This window comes from Hemitrygon akajei, unplaced genomic scaffold, assembly GCF_048418815.1.
Source record: "Hemitrygon akajei unplaced genomic scaffold, sHemAka1.3 Scf000147, whole genome shotgun sequence".
Taxonomy (NCBI): Eukaryota; Metazoa; Chordata; class Chondrichthyes; order Myliobatiformes; family Dasyatidae; genus Hemitrygon; species Hemitrygon akajei.
Window position 1 is genome coordinate 1,116,670 of NW_027332033.1, and position 12,206 is coordinate 1,128,875.

The 12,206-nt window shown below is 46.0% G+C and overlaps 1 protein-coding gene across 1 annotated transcript in view; it reads right to left on the reverse strand.

Annotated features, from left to right (window-relative positions):
* The window catches only part of LOC140723912 (NACHT, LRR and PYD domains-containing protein 3-like), a 73,833-nt gene that overhangs the window by 20,857 nt on the left and 40,770 nt on the right, over positions 1-12,206 (reverse strand). The gene's annotated exons all lie outside the window — the stretch shown is intronic.

Consider the following 12,206-nt stretch of genomic DNA (forward strand, 5'->3'; position numbering starts at 1 on the left):
AAACACTCGTGCTCACCATCAGACTTCTATTCCTCTCATTTCTGAATTCTACAGATTTCTCAATCACACCTGATTCTCACAGTTTCCTTTCTTTCCAACACTGCGTGACCATTGGCAGGTTGTCACAATGCTAAGCATAGGACTGGATCGTTCAGGAGCGATGCTAGAAGGTTTGTACAGTCTTGCCAGTGGATTAATTTCTGTGCAGTTTGCTTTGATGGAACAATTTGCTTCGTTTTCTCGCCTTTATTAAATCTGTGTATGGTAACAGTGATTATTCCTTCACCGGACTTTCCATCTGCCCTTCATAACAAAAAAAATCAATGTGTCCTGTGAACTGTTGTGATATCATGCCTCAGTTTGATTACATTTTAATGCATAACTTGTTTATTTTCTAATGATCCATTGAAGAGCCAGGGACAGGGATAACTGTAACGAAATTGGCCTCCAGGAACAAATGAAAAGTTGCAGATGGGATTGTGAACGTTGAGTATCTGAGTTCAGCTTTCCTTTTGCACTCGGTTTGTTAGTTTACCAAACCAGGAATTTACACATTCAAATTGCAGCCACGCTAATCTTGACATCAGGATCGGTAGAAGTCAAATACAACCCCCGTTTCTTGATTGATTTCTTCAAATTTAGAAATATTGTGCAGTATTTCCATAAATATGACCCACTTTCCGAAAACGAGGTTCGGGATAATTATTCAGTTTCCATGCTGGATAAGTTTGTGCTGGAGATAATGTTTGTAATGTTCAACTTTCATAACAACGGGAGAATGAAATGATGATTTGTGTTTCCACCAATGATATATTTCACGCTTTAACCTAGGAAAAGCTTTAACGATCTATCAACGTGCTAACCTTGTGTTTCTGCAATTAAAAAAAACAACCAAAAATATTTAGATCTTGTAAGTAATTGCTGCTGAATACTGTAATACTAAGCTCGTGACCTGTATCACCCCTCAACATATTCCCCTGGCGAAGCGAATTCATTTTTGTGTGCAGTTCATTACCTTTACCTTTTATACTAAAGAGCGTCCCGGTGAAGGTGCTCTGTTCATTTTGTTCAATCATACTACTGTCCATATTTGTTAATCGCAATTAATCTGTGTGCATAATAACATTCTCGTGCTTTACAACTCATGTCCTTACATGTGGTCGCTCTATATTACTCCACCGTCATTTTGACATTACCCAGCTCAGGCGTTGTCAGTAACACTGACTGTGGAGAACAAGATGATCGGCCGTAATGAAGCCCCGTGATGCGAAATTCCTGCTGAATTTTCCTGGCATCGCATTTATTTTATAAATACATGTACCCTTTCTTGTCAGAGAAAGATGGAAAAAAAATCACCAAATATTAAATTCACTGGATCTTTGGTTTTCAGAGTGTGTTGCTGGCACGCGGAATTAGTAGCAAGGAAATTGCTACCTCAGTCCTGCTCAGTTATTCTTTATGATCACAGCTGGGCTGAGATCTCAGGGCACAACCCTGCGACTGCCTGCAACAGTTCACTCCCTTCCCTGAGAGGATGTGTTCTGCGGAATCAACCACATTGATAAAAAGCTCTGCTTCTCTTTTCCTTTGAGAAAGAGAATTCCTAAGGCACACTAGTTCCACCTGATAAATATAACCTCATCTATCTTCAACTGTTTCAGCTGCCCTAGTCAGGAAGGTGGAAGGCAGAAGTCAAGAACAGGAAGGGAGCAGTTACTCTCGTGGGGGTATTCTACAGGCCCCCTTGTAGGAGCAGAGATACCGAAGAGCAGAATGGGAGGCAGATTTTGGAAAAGGTGCAAAAATAACAGGGTTGTTATTATGGGTGACTTTAACTTCCCTAATATTGATTGGCACCTGATTAGTTCCAAGGGTTTAGATTGGGCGGAGTTTGTTAAGTGTGTCCAGGATGGATTCCTGTCACAGTATGTTGACAGGCCGAATAGGGGAAATGTCATACTAGATCTTGTATTAGGTAACGAACCGGGTCAGGTCACTGATCTGTCAGTGGGTGAGCATCTGGGGGCAGTGATCACCGCTCCCTGGCCTTTTGCATTATCATGGAAAAGGATAAATCAGAGAGGACAAGAACATTTTTAATTGGGGAAGGGCAAATTATGAGGCTATAAGGCTAGAACTTGCGGGTGTGAATTGGGATGATGTTTTTGCAGGGAAATGTACTAAGGACATGTGGTCGAATTTTAAGGATCTCTTGCAGGATGTTAGGGATAAATTTGTCCCGCTGAGGAAGATAAAGAATGGTAGGGTGAAGAAACCATGGGTGACAAGTGAGGTGGAAAATCTAGTCAGGTGGAAGACGGCAGCATACATGAGGTTTAGGAAGCAAGGATCAGATGGGTCTATTGCGGAATATAGGGTAGCAAGAAAGGAGCTTAAGAAGGGGCTGAGAAGAGCAAGAAGGGGGACATAAGAAGGTCCTGGCGAGTAGGGTAAAGGAAAACTCCAAGGTATTCTTCAAATTATGTGAAGAACAAAAGGGTGACAGGAGTGAAGGTAGGACCGATTAGAGATAAAGATGAGAAGATGTGCCTGGAGGCTGTGGAAGTGAGCGAGGTCCTCAATGAATACTTCTCTTCAGTATTCACCAATGAGAGGGAACTTGATGACAGTGAGGACAATATGAGTGAGGTTTATGTTCTGGAGCATGTTGATATTAAGGGAGAGGAGGTGTTGGAGCTGTTAAAATACATTAGGAAGGATAAGTCCCCGGGGCCTGACGGAATATTCCCCAGGCTGCTCCATGAGGCGAGGGAAGAGATTGCTGAACCTCTGGCTAGGATCTTTATGTCATCGTTGTCCACAGGAATGGTACAGGAGGATTGGAAGGTGGCGAATGTTGTTCCCTTGTTAAAAAGAAAAGTTAGTAGGGCTAGTCCGGGTAATTATAGACCTGTGAGCCTTATGTCTGTGGTGGGAAAGCTGTTGGAAAAGATTCTGAGAGATAAAATCTATGGGCATTTAGAGAATCATGGTCTGATCAGGGACAGACAGCACGGCATTGTGAAGGGCAGATCGTGTCTAATAAGCCTGATAGACTTCTTTGAGGAGGTGACCAGGCATATAGATGAGGGTAGTGCAATGGATGTAATCTACATGGATTTTAGTAAGGCATTTGACAAGGTTACACATGGTAGGCCTATTCAGAAAGTCAGATTGAATGGCATCCAGGGAAGTTTGGCCAGGTGGATTCAGAATTGGCTTGCCAGCAGAAGGCAGAGGGTCGTGGTGAGGGAGTACATTCGGATTGGATGGTTGGGGCTAATGGTGTCCCACAAAGATCTGTACTGAGACCTCTAATTTTCATGATTTTTATTAACGACCTGGATGTAGGGGTAGAAGGGTGGGTTGTCAAGTTTGCAGACGACACAAAGGTTGGTGGTGTTGTAGATAGTGTAGAGGATTGTCGAAGTTTGCAGAGAGACATTGATAGGATGCAGAATGGGCAGAGAAGTGGCAGATGGAGTTCAACCCGGAGAAGTGTGAGGTGGTACACTTTGGAAGGACAAACTCCAAGGCAGAGTAAAAAGTAAATGGCAGGATACTTGGTAGTGTGGAGGAGCAGAGGGATCTGGGGGCACATGTCGACAGATCCCTGAAAGTTGCCTCACAGGTAGATAGTGTAGATAAGAAAGCATATGGGGTGTTAGGTTTCATTAATCGAGGGATGGAGTTTAAGAGTCGCGATGTAATGACGCAGCTCTATAAAACTCTGATTAGGCCACAGTTGGAGTATTGTGTCCAGTTCTGGTTGCCTCACTACAGAAAGGATGTGGAAGCATTGGAAAGGGTACAGAGCAGATTTAAAAGGAGATTTACCATGCTGCCTGGTTAAGAGTACGGATTATGATCAGAGATTAAGGGAGCTAGGGCTTTACTCTTTGGAGAGAAAGAGGATGAGAGGAGACATGATAAAGGTGTATGTAACGGGGGGTTTTTTTTCTTTTTCTTTGTTACTGTGTATGTAATCAAAATGGCGTCTTTGTTTGTTACAAGTAGGAATCCTGGCGCCTGTCTTAATGGTAGGAATGCTATTGTCTTTGTTATGATAAGTGCTGGAAGCTTGTTTGGGACTGTAAACTGATTGTTGGTGGGGGACTTTTTGGGAGTCGGCGCGATGGAGTGAGAGAGAGAGGACGGGGTGCTGGAAGCTGGGCGACGGTACGGACCCCGAGCGGGGGTCCCCGGCCCAAGGTTTTCGGTGAGGAGAGGAGACGGAGACAGAGGAGTGTGGAGCGACTGGTCGACCACCGTGGGGGTCCCAGGAGGCGGGTCGAGGAGATCGGAGAGGATCGAATACCAGAGGACTTCAGTGATTGAGCTCCAACGGTTGTGCACGAAGTGGTTTGGACTTTGATAAGTTTGGCGCCTTTTCTTTTTTTTCTCTTATTCATATATACTGTATCGTTAGTAATCGCTTAGTTATAGTAATCTTTATAAATTGTACTCATTTAATCGCATAAGGTGTACTGTGTGTTTTTTGGGCGAGGCGGGGACATCACACAGCATCCACACCAGCTGATTACCCAGTTTGGCGGGGTCGAAGGCTGCTCCCCCTAGACTAGAACGAGTTTGAGCGATGCCTGAGGTGACCCAGGGGTTACATTGTGGGTGCGATCGTCCGGGATTGATTTCTGTGGAAGCTGTGTGATCGCCCTCTTTAAATTGTGTCTGCGGCGAAGAGCTGGTGTGCCTTTGTGGGTGTGCTATTGCCGGTTATCTCTGCATGTGTGTTGGGTGGGGTGGCTGCTATTGGTAGCCCGGAGGTCGTTGTTCGAGTTCCGACTAGCGCTGACGAAATGGTGGTGGTACCATGGGTTGTCCGTACTGTTTGGAGAGTGAGGAGTGACAGGTTGGGATGTTTCAGCTATGGTGGGCTCCGCCCGGTTGTTGGAATAATGTCCAGCCCTAAAGGGGCGGAGACGTGGGCGGAGCAGACCTCTCAGTTGTTGGGTGAGTGGCAGTGCTTGGCTGAGGGAAAGCGACAGGGATTGGTTGAAAGTTTGAGTAGGCGGGCAGGTAGCGTTGTTAGAACTGTCGGGCGCAATTATCTCGAAGTGACAGCTGCCAGTTCTGGGAAAGTGTGGGAAAATGCGTGTTGTTCGACGGGAAGTCAAATACCGCAGCTGGGGGGCTTATCATATCCGTGGCAGGAGATTGGTGGGAAGTTTTTAGGGTATCCCTTTTGGTTAGGAGGGCAGATAAATTGCTTGCGGAGACAGGGGGATCTGTCAAGGGGATCAGTTGTTCCGTTGATCCGAGAGATGTCGGGAAACTTAGAGGAGGCCCAGTGGGGGAACGGCTTGGGGTCTCTGGGGGAGCACGTTCCCAGCAATGTACCAAGGAACTCCAGCAAGGAACAGACCCTATTCCTGAAGGCTTAGAGGGACCACGCACTCAGGTGTTGTTACGGATGGATGGAAGTCAAGTTAAAGCCATCCTCGGCACCGGGGCACCGGTTAAGTTGCTGTACAGTTTGTTTTATAACCGCTTTTGGAAGCCTTTACCCTTGATGACATTGACGGCACTGGAGATTTGGGGTACCAGTGCCGGTGATTATAAAGACGACGGTTGTTGGTCAGTGAAAATGGAGTTCTTGGAGGCAAATGTGGAGGTGACTGAGGTTCGTGAATCGTTAATGCTGATGTGTCCAGACACTGTTGAGACGAGCAGCGTTTCGGTTATGGAGAGAACCAATATCCTGTTGGTGCGCTTGGGGGCCTGCCCGGAGGAGGCGGGTGAGAGCTGTTTGGAGGCATTATCGATGCACCCAGAGTTTCGAGCTGCTTGTGCGGACGTGTGTAGCAGCAGTGGGCCGATACCGAATTCAAACCAGAGCCGGTGGTGGTATGGCCTGGAGGAGTATCTGAGGGTGAGACCCTCTTAGTGGACGCTGCGAAATACCACCAGGGAGGGGAGTTGACTGCTGAAGACACCTCGGTGAGGCAGAGGTTGCGGCAACTGGCCCCTACAGCGTGGCAGACGTAGGCAGCGTGTGTGTGGATTATATTGGGCCGTAGAGGCGATGGCCTATCTGAGTAGTGCGAAGAGGTTTAAGGTGCTGGATCTGAGGAGTGGATGTTGCCAGATCCCGATGAGTGAGGCCGCCAAGGAGAAGACGGCGGTTAAAAGTTTCCTAGGAGTCTTTCCGGTCCGAAAAGATACCACAGGGTATCTCCGGAGCCCTTGCAACCTTCCTGCAGGGCATGTGGAAGACCATGGGATGTGGAGGCGTTTGGAATTTTGACGTATGTGGATGATCTCCTGGTATTTGGATTTGCCTCAGGAGAATATGAAGTGAGGTCGTTGCAGGAGCGGCTGAGAACTACAGAGTTAAAGTGTTTTCTGGACACGTGCCAGAGCTGGCGAAGGTCGCAGCTCGTGAGTGTCTGTCTCTACGGAATCAAGTTTGAAATGAAGACTGAGAGACCGGAGAGAGTGATCTGGAACCATTTGAAAGACTTACAAGTTGGAGAAAACGAAGGAAGTTGTTTGACTGAGAGCCACAGCAAACTGAGAGCCTGGAGAAGGTAGTTTGCGGAGGTGAAGAAATTGCGGACAAATCTTGGAAGGGAGAAGCGGTAGCTTGAAGGGAACCTGAAGATGACCATCGACAGTTCAAATGAAGTGCAACACCTGAAGGTTGATTTGGAAGAAGTCATGAGGAGAAAAAAAAGAAGCTGGAGAGAAGTGCAGTGAATACTGAACTGGAGGGTGACCAATCGTTAACTGCTGCTTTTCAGGTCAGGGTGGAAGAAGCTGTTGGAGTAACTGCATTCCAGATTGAGATGGCCGGGATGCAGGAGTCAGAACTGCTGAGCCAGGGGCCAGAGAAGAGGATAATCTAAATTGCAGGAGGCTGAAGAGACTGCAGGAGCAGTGCAGGTCACGTGTTTCCGTTTGGAGAAGATCAAACAGCAGCTACCGATCAAAGAAATGAGGAAGAATGCGGATTCAAAGGCTGATGGCTGGATGTGTGGTACATGCTGCCTTTTGCTGACTTCCCTGGATTGAGGAAGAGACCTTTGGCCCTTCTTCCACTGAGTCAGGTGTAGTGGGGAGGGTTAGCTGTGTGCAGTGTGGGGTATGAGTGAGAGATTGAAAGAGTTGTTGGTAGTGGACCCAAGGTATCCCCAGCTGTGTCCTAGCCTAAGGGTTTAGGTGAGGGGGGTACGGAGGTCTCAGAAGGGTTTGGGAACGCCCAGATAGTTGGCCTATATAGCGCCTAAGGAACAGGGCGTGAGGTTTACTGTGTGGGGAGGAGATGTCACTGCTTGTGCTTGGGTTACGGTGTGTTGGCAGGAAAGGTGACGAGTTATCTAATAGTCATGAGGACATGACTTTTATTTGGTGGGGGGAGAGTGTAACGGGGTTTTTTTTTTCTTTTTCTTTGTTACTGTGTATGTAATCAAAATGGCGTCTTTGTTTGTTACAAGTAGGAATCCTGGCGCCTGTCTTAATGGTAGGAATGCTATTGTCTTTGTTATGATAAGTGCTGGAAGCTTGTTTGGGACTGTAAACTGATTGTTGGTGGGGGACTTTTTGGGAGTCGGCGCGATGGAGTGAGAGAGAGAGGACGGGGTGCTGGAAGCTGGGCGACGGTACGGACCCCAAGCGGGGGTCCCCGGCCCAAGGTTTTCGGTGAGGAGAGGAGACGGAGACAGAGGAGTGTGGAGCGACTGGTCGACCACCGTGGGGGTCCCAGGAGGCGGGTCGAGGAGATCGGAGAGGATCGAATACCAGAGGACTTCAGTGATTGAGCTCCAACGGTTGTGCACGAAGTGGTTTGGACTTTGATAAGTTTGGCGCCTTTTCTTTTTTTTCTCTTATTCATATATACTGTATCGTTAGTAATCGCTTAGTTATAGTAATCTTTATAAATTGTACTCATTTAATCGCATAAGGTGTACTGTGTGTTTTTTGGGCGAGGCGGGGACATCACACAGCATCCACACCAGCTGATTACCCAGTTTGGCGGGGTCGAAGGCTGCTCCCCCTAGACTAGAACGAGTTTGAGCGATGCCTGAGGTGACCCAGGGGTTACATGTACAAGATATTAAGCGGAATAGATAGAGTGGATAGCCAGTGCCTCTTCCCCAGGGCACCACTGCTCAGTACAAGAGGACTTGGCTTTAAGGTAAGGGGAGGGAAGTGCAAAGGGGATATTAGAGGAAGGTTTTTCACTCGGAGAGTGGTTGGTGCGTGGAATGCACTGCCTGAGTCAGTGGTGGAGGCAGATACACTAGTGAAATTTAAGAGACTATTAGACAGGTATATGGAGGAATGTAAAGAGGGGGTGGGGTATATGGGAGGCAGGGTTTTTCAAAGGGCCTGTAATGTGCTGTACTATTCTATATTCTATGTTCTATGTTCTAGAGCAGCAAACCTGTGTACAATCTATGTTAATCAAAATGACTTCTTTGTTTTGTTAAGAGTAGGAATGCTTCTTTGTATTAAGTGCTTTCTCTCACAGTTGTTTAGCTTTAGACTTGCTGATATCGGGATTGTATTCATTTGTTGACCAATGGGGAATATTATTTTGTCTTGTGGGTCTGGGTGCGGGGGTTTTGCAGTCTTCTCAGGGGAGTCGGGAAGAAGACGCCGAGGAAGGTGGACGTGCGCTGCACTGCTCGGTCGACCACCGGGGGTGGTCCCAGGTGCGAGGACGTGGAGGTCGGAGGAAAATGACGAGGGGTCGGATGGTTCAATGGTTGAGCTCCAACGATGCGCACTAAACTGACTGAACTTTGATAAGTTGGCGCCTTTTGCTTTATTTTCTTTTCCTTCACATATATTGTATTGCATAGTACTTATTGCAAAGTTTTAGTAAAATCTTTAAAGTGTATTTCATAACGGTATCTGGTGTGAGTTTGATACTGTGTGTGTGCGCGCAGCATAAACTTGATTCTCACAGCAGCTGCGTGTACGGGAGGTGGAGTTGGTGAGTGGCTGGAACTCCTTTTCCCCTAGACATATACCAGCCTGTTGGGTAAGTGTTACATAGATAGATAGATAGATAGATAGATAGATAGATAGATAGATAGATAGATAGATAGATAGATAGATAGATAGATAGATAGATAGATAGATAGATAGATAGATAGATAGATAGATAGATAGATAGATAGATAGATAGATAGATAGATACTTTATTCATCCCCATGGGGAAATTCAACATTTTTTTTCCAATGTCCCATACACTTGTCGTAGCAAAAACTAATTACATACATACTTAACTCAGTAATAATATGATATGCATCTAAATCACTAACTCAAAAAGCATTAATAATAGCTTTAAAAAAAGTTCTTAAGTCCTGGCAGTTGAATTGTAAAGCCTAATGGCATTGGGGAGTATTGACCTCTTCATCCTGTCTGAAGAGCATTGCATCGATAGTAACCTGTCGCTGAAACTGCTTCTCTGTCTCTGGATGGTGCTATGTAGAGGATGTTCAGGGTTTTCCATAATTGACCGTAGCCTACTCAGCACCCTTCGCTCAGCTACCATTGTTAAACTCTCCAGTACTTTGCCCACGACAGAGCCCGCCTTCCTTACCAGCTTATTAAGACATGAGGCGTCCTTCTTCTTAATGCTTCCTCCCCAACACGCCACCACAAAGAAGAGGGCGCTCTCAACAACTGACCTATAGAACATCTTCAGCATCTCACCGCAGACATTGAATGACGCCAACCTTCTAAGGAAGTACAGTCGACTCTGTGCCTTCCTGCACAAGGCATCTGTGTTGGCAGTCCAGTCTAGCTTCTCGTCTAACTGTACTCCCAGATACTTGTAGGTCTTAACCTGCTCCTCCTCTGTAGACTCTGGGTAATGTTCACTGTCCCCAGCAAGGGCTCAATTCATTACTCTAAACACTAGCGGATAAAATCTCCTCTCCTTCATCTAAACAACCAAGAATACCATCCTCTCCCCGTCTTCATCTGATACCAGCGAATACAGTCAAATGCCCCCATTCATCCAGTAGCCGAGGACAAAATCATGTTAACTCGAATTCTGCTAACTCAGAGACAACAATCTGAGGTTGATGAATGTGGCGGGCCGGTAGCGCAGTGATCAGCATTGCAGTGGACGGTAGCACAGTGATCAGCATTGCAGTGGACGGTAGCACAGTGGTCAGCATTGCAGTGGACGGTAGCACAGTGATCAGCATTGCAGTGGACGGTAGCACAGTGGTCAGCATGGAAGCGGACATGTAACAGCACCCGGACATGCACTCATTGGCCATATTATTAGGTACAGGAGGTACATAGGAAAGTGTCCAATGAGGGTAGAATTTGATATTTTTAGCTACGGCCAGTGAGAATTACAATAATATTTGTTAATATAAATATCACTGCCAGATCTAACTCGTCTTTTCTTTAAAAAATGCGTAATGAAAATAATAAAGCACACAGATCTGTAAAGCCAGGCGATTCTAAAGACAATTCTGATATGGTAGCAATACTAGAAATTCTGCCGAGACAAGTGGGCTCATTAAAACACCATAACATAGTCCCTGTTCTTACCTGGTGCTGGACTCCTGAGTCTGGTTTCAGCGAATCCGAGTATCTGAATTTTATGTCCCTAACTGTAAGTGAACACACCCTGAGCAATGTTCAGTTGATAACACGCTCATAAACCTGAACCTCAGTCTATTCAACATTTAATGCCACACCTTGTTCCACAACGTTTGTAGTGAAAAATGCAAAGACTCTTTATGCTTGAATGAGCCTTTCTAACATGTGGTTCGAGCCAAAAGTACGACTCAGGGCACGATGCAAATATTACCTTTCTCTCGAAAATCTGATCTGCTGCTTGGGGGGGAGCACAGCCTGCATCCTGGTTCCATTCTGTTGGTGTCGTCACTTTAATTTATTGTTCACCTTGGGACCAATTTATTGTCAGATTATAAACTCCAGCGACAGCTCAGGACAAAGATCATTGTGGGTTTATTGCAGACAGAGAGGAGACGGAAGGGCGTTGTCAACTCTTGTAAAATGTTATGCATTTGGGGTAATTTATTTTTCGTTTTCTTTTGAACACTGGGCATTCGATAGATAGATAGATAGATAGATAGATAGATAGATAGATAGATAGATAGATAGATAGATAGATACTTTATTCATCCCCATGGGGAAATTCAACCTTTTTTCCAATGTCCCATACACTTGTTGTAGCAAAACTAATTACATACAATACTTAACTCAGTAAAAATATGATATGCATCTAAATCACTATCTCAAAAAGCATTAATAATAGCTTTTAAAAAGTTCTTAAGTCCTGGCGGTTGAATTGTAAAGCCTAATGGCATTGGGGAGTATTGACCTCTTCATCCTGTCTGAGGAGCATTGCATCGATAGTAACCTGTCGCTGAAACTGCTTCTCTGTCTCTGGATGGTGCTATGTAGAGGATGTTCAGGGTTTTCCATAATTGACCGTAGCCTACTCAGCGCCCTTCGCTCAGCTACCGATGTTAAACTCTCCAGTACTTTGCCCACGACAGAGCCCGCCTTCCTTACCAGCTTATTAAGACGTGAGGCATCCCTCTTCTTAATGCTTCCTCCCCAACACGCCACCACAAAGAAGAGGGCGCTCTCCACAACTGATCTATAGAACATCTTCAGCATCTCACTACAGACATTGAATGACGCCAACCTTCTAAGGAAGTACAGTCGACTCTGTGCCTTCCTGCACAAGGCATCTGTGTTGGCAGTCCAGTCTAGCTTCTCATCTAACTGTACTCCCAGATACTTGTAGGTCTTAACCTGCTCCACACATTCTCCATTAATGATCACTGGCTCCATATGAGGCCTAGATCTCCTAAAGTCCACCACCATCTCCTTGGTCTTGGTGATATTGAGACGCAGATAGTTACCATATCACAAAGTCCTGTATCAGTTTCCTATACTCCTCCTCCTGTCCATTCCTGACACACCCCACTATGGCCGTGTCGTCAGCGAACTTCTGCACATGGCAGGACTCCGAGTTATATTGGAAGTCTGATGTGTACAGGGTGAACAGGACCGGAGAGAGTACGGTTCCCTGCGGCGCTCCTGTGCTGCTGTAGTGTGCCCCGGCTGCCTGGATATGACTTGAAGGTCAGCCTGTTTAGAAAGAGCCATTTTTAACAGTTGTCCGCAGTTGGCCCATTACAGTAATGGGCCGATTGGAGAGCAACTGTGCCGAGATAAAC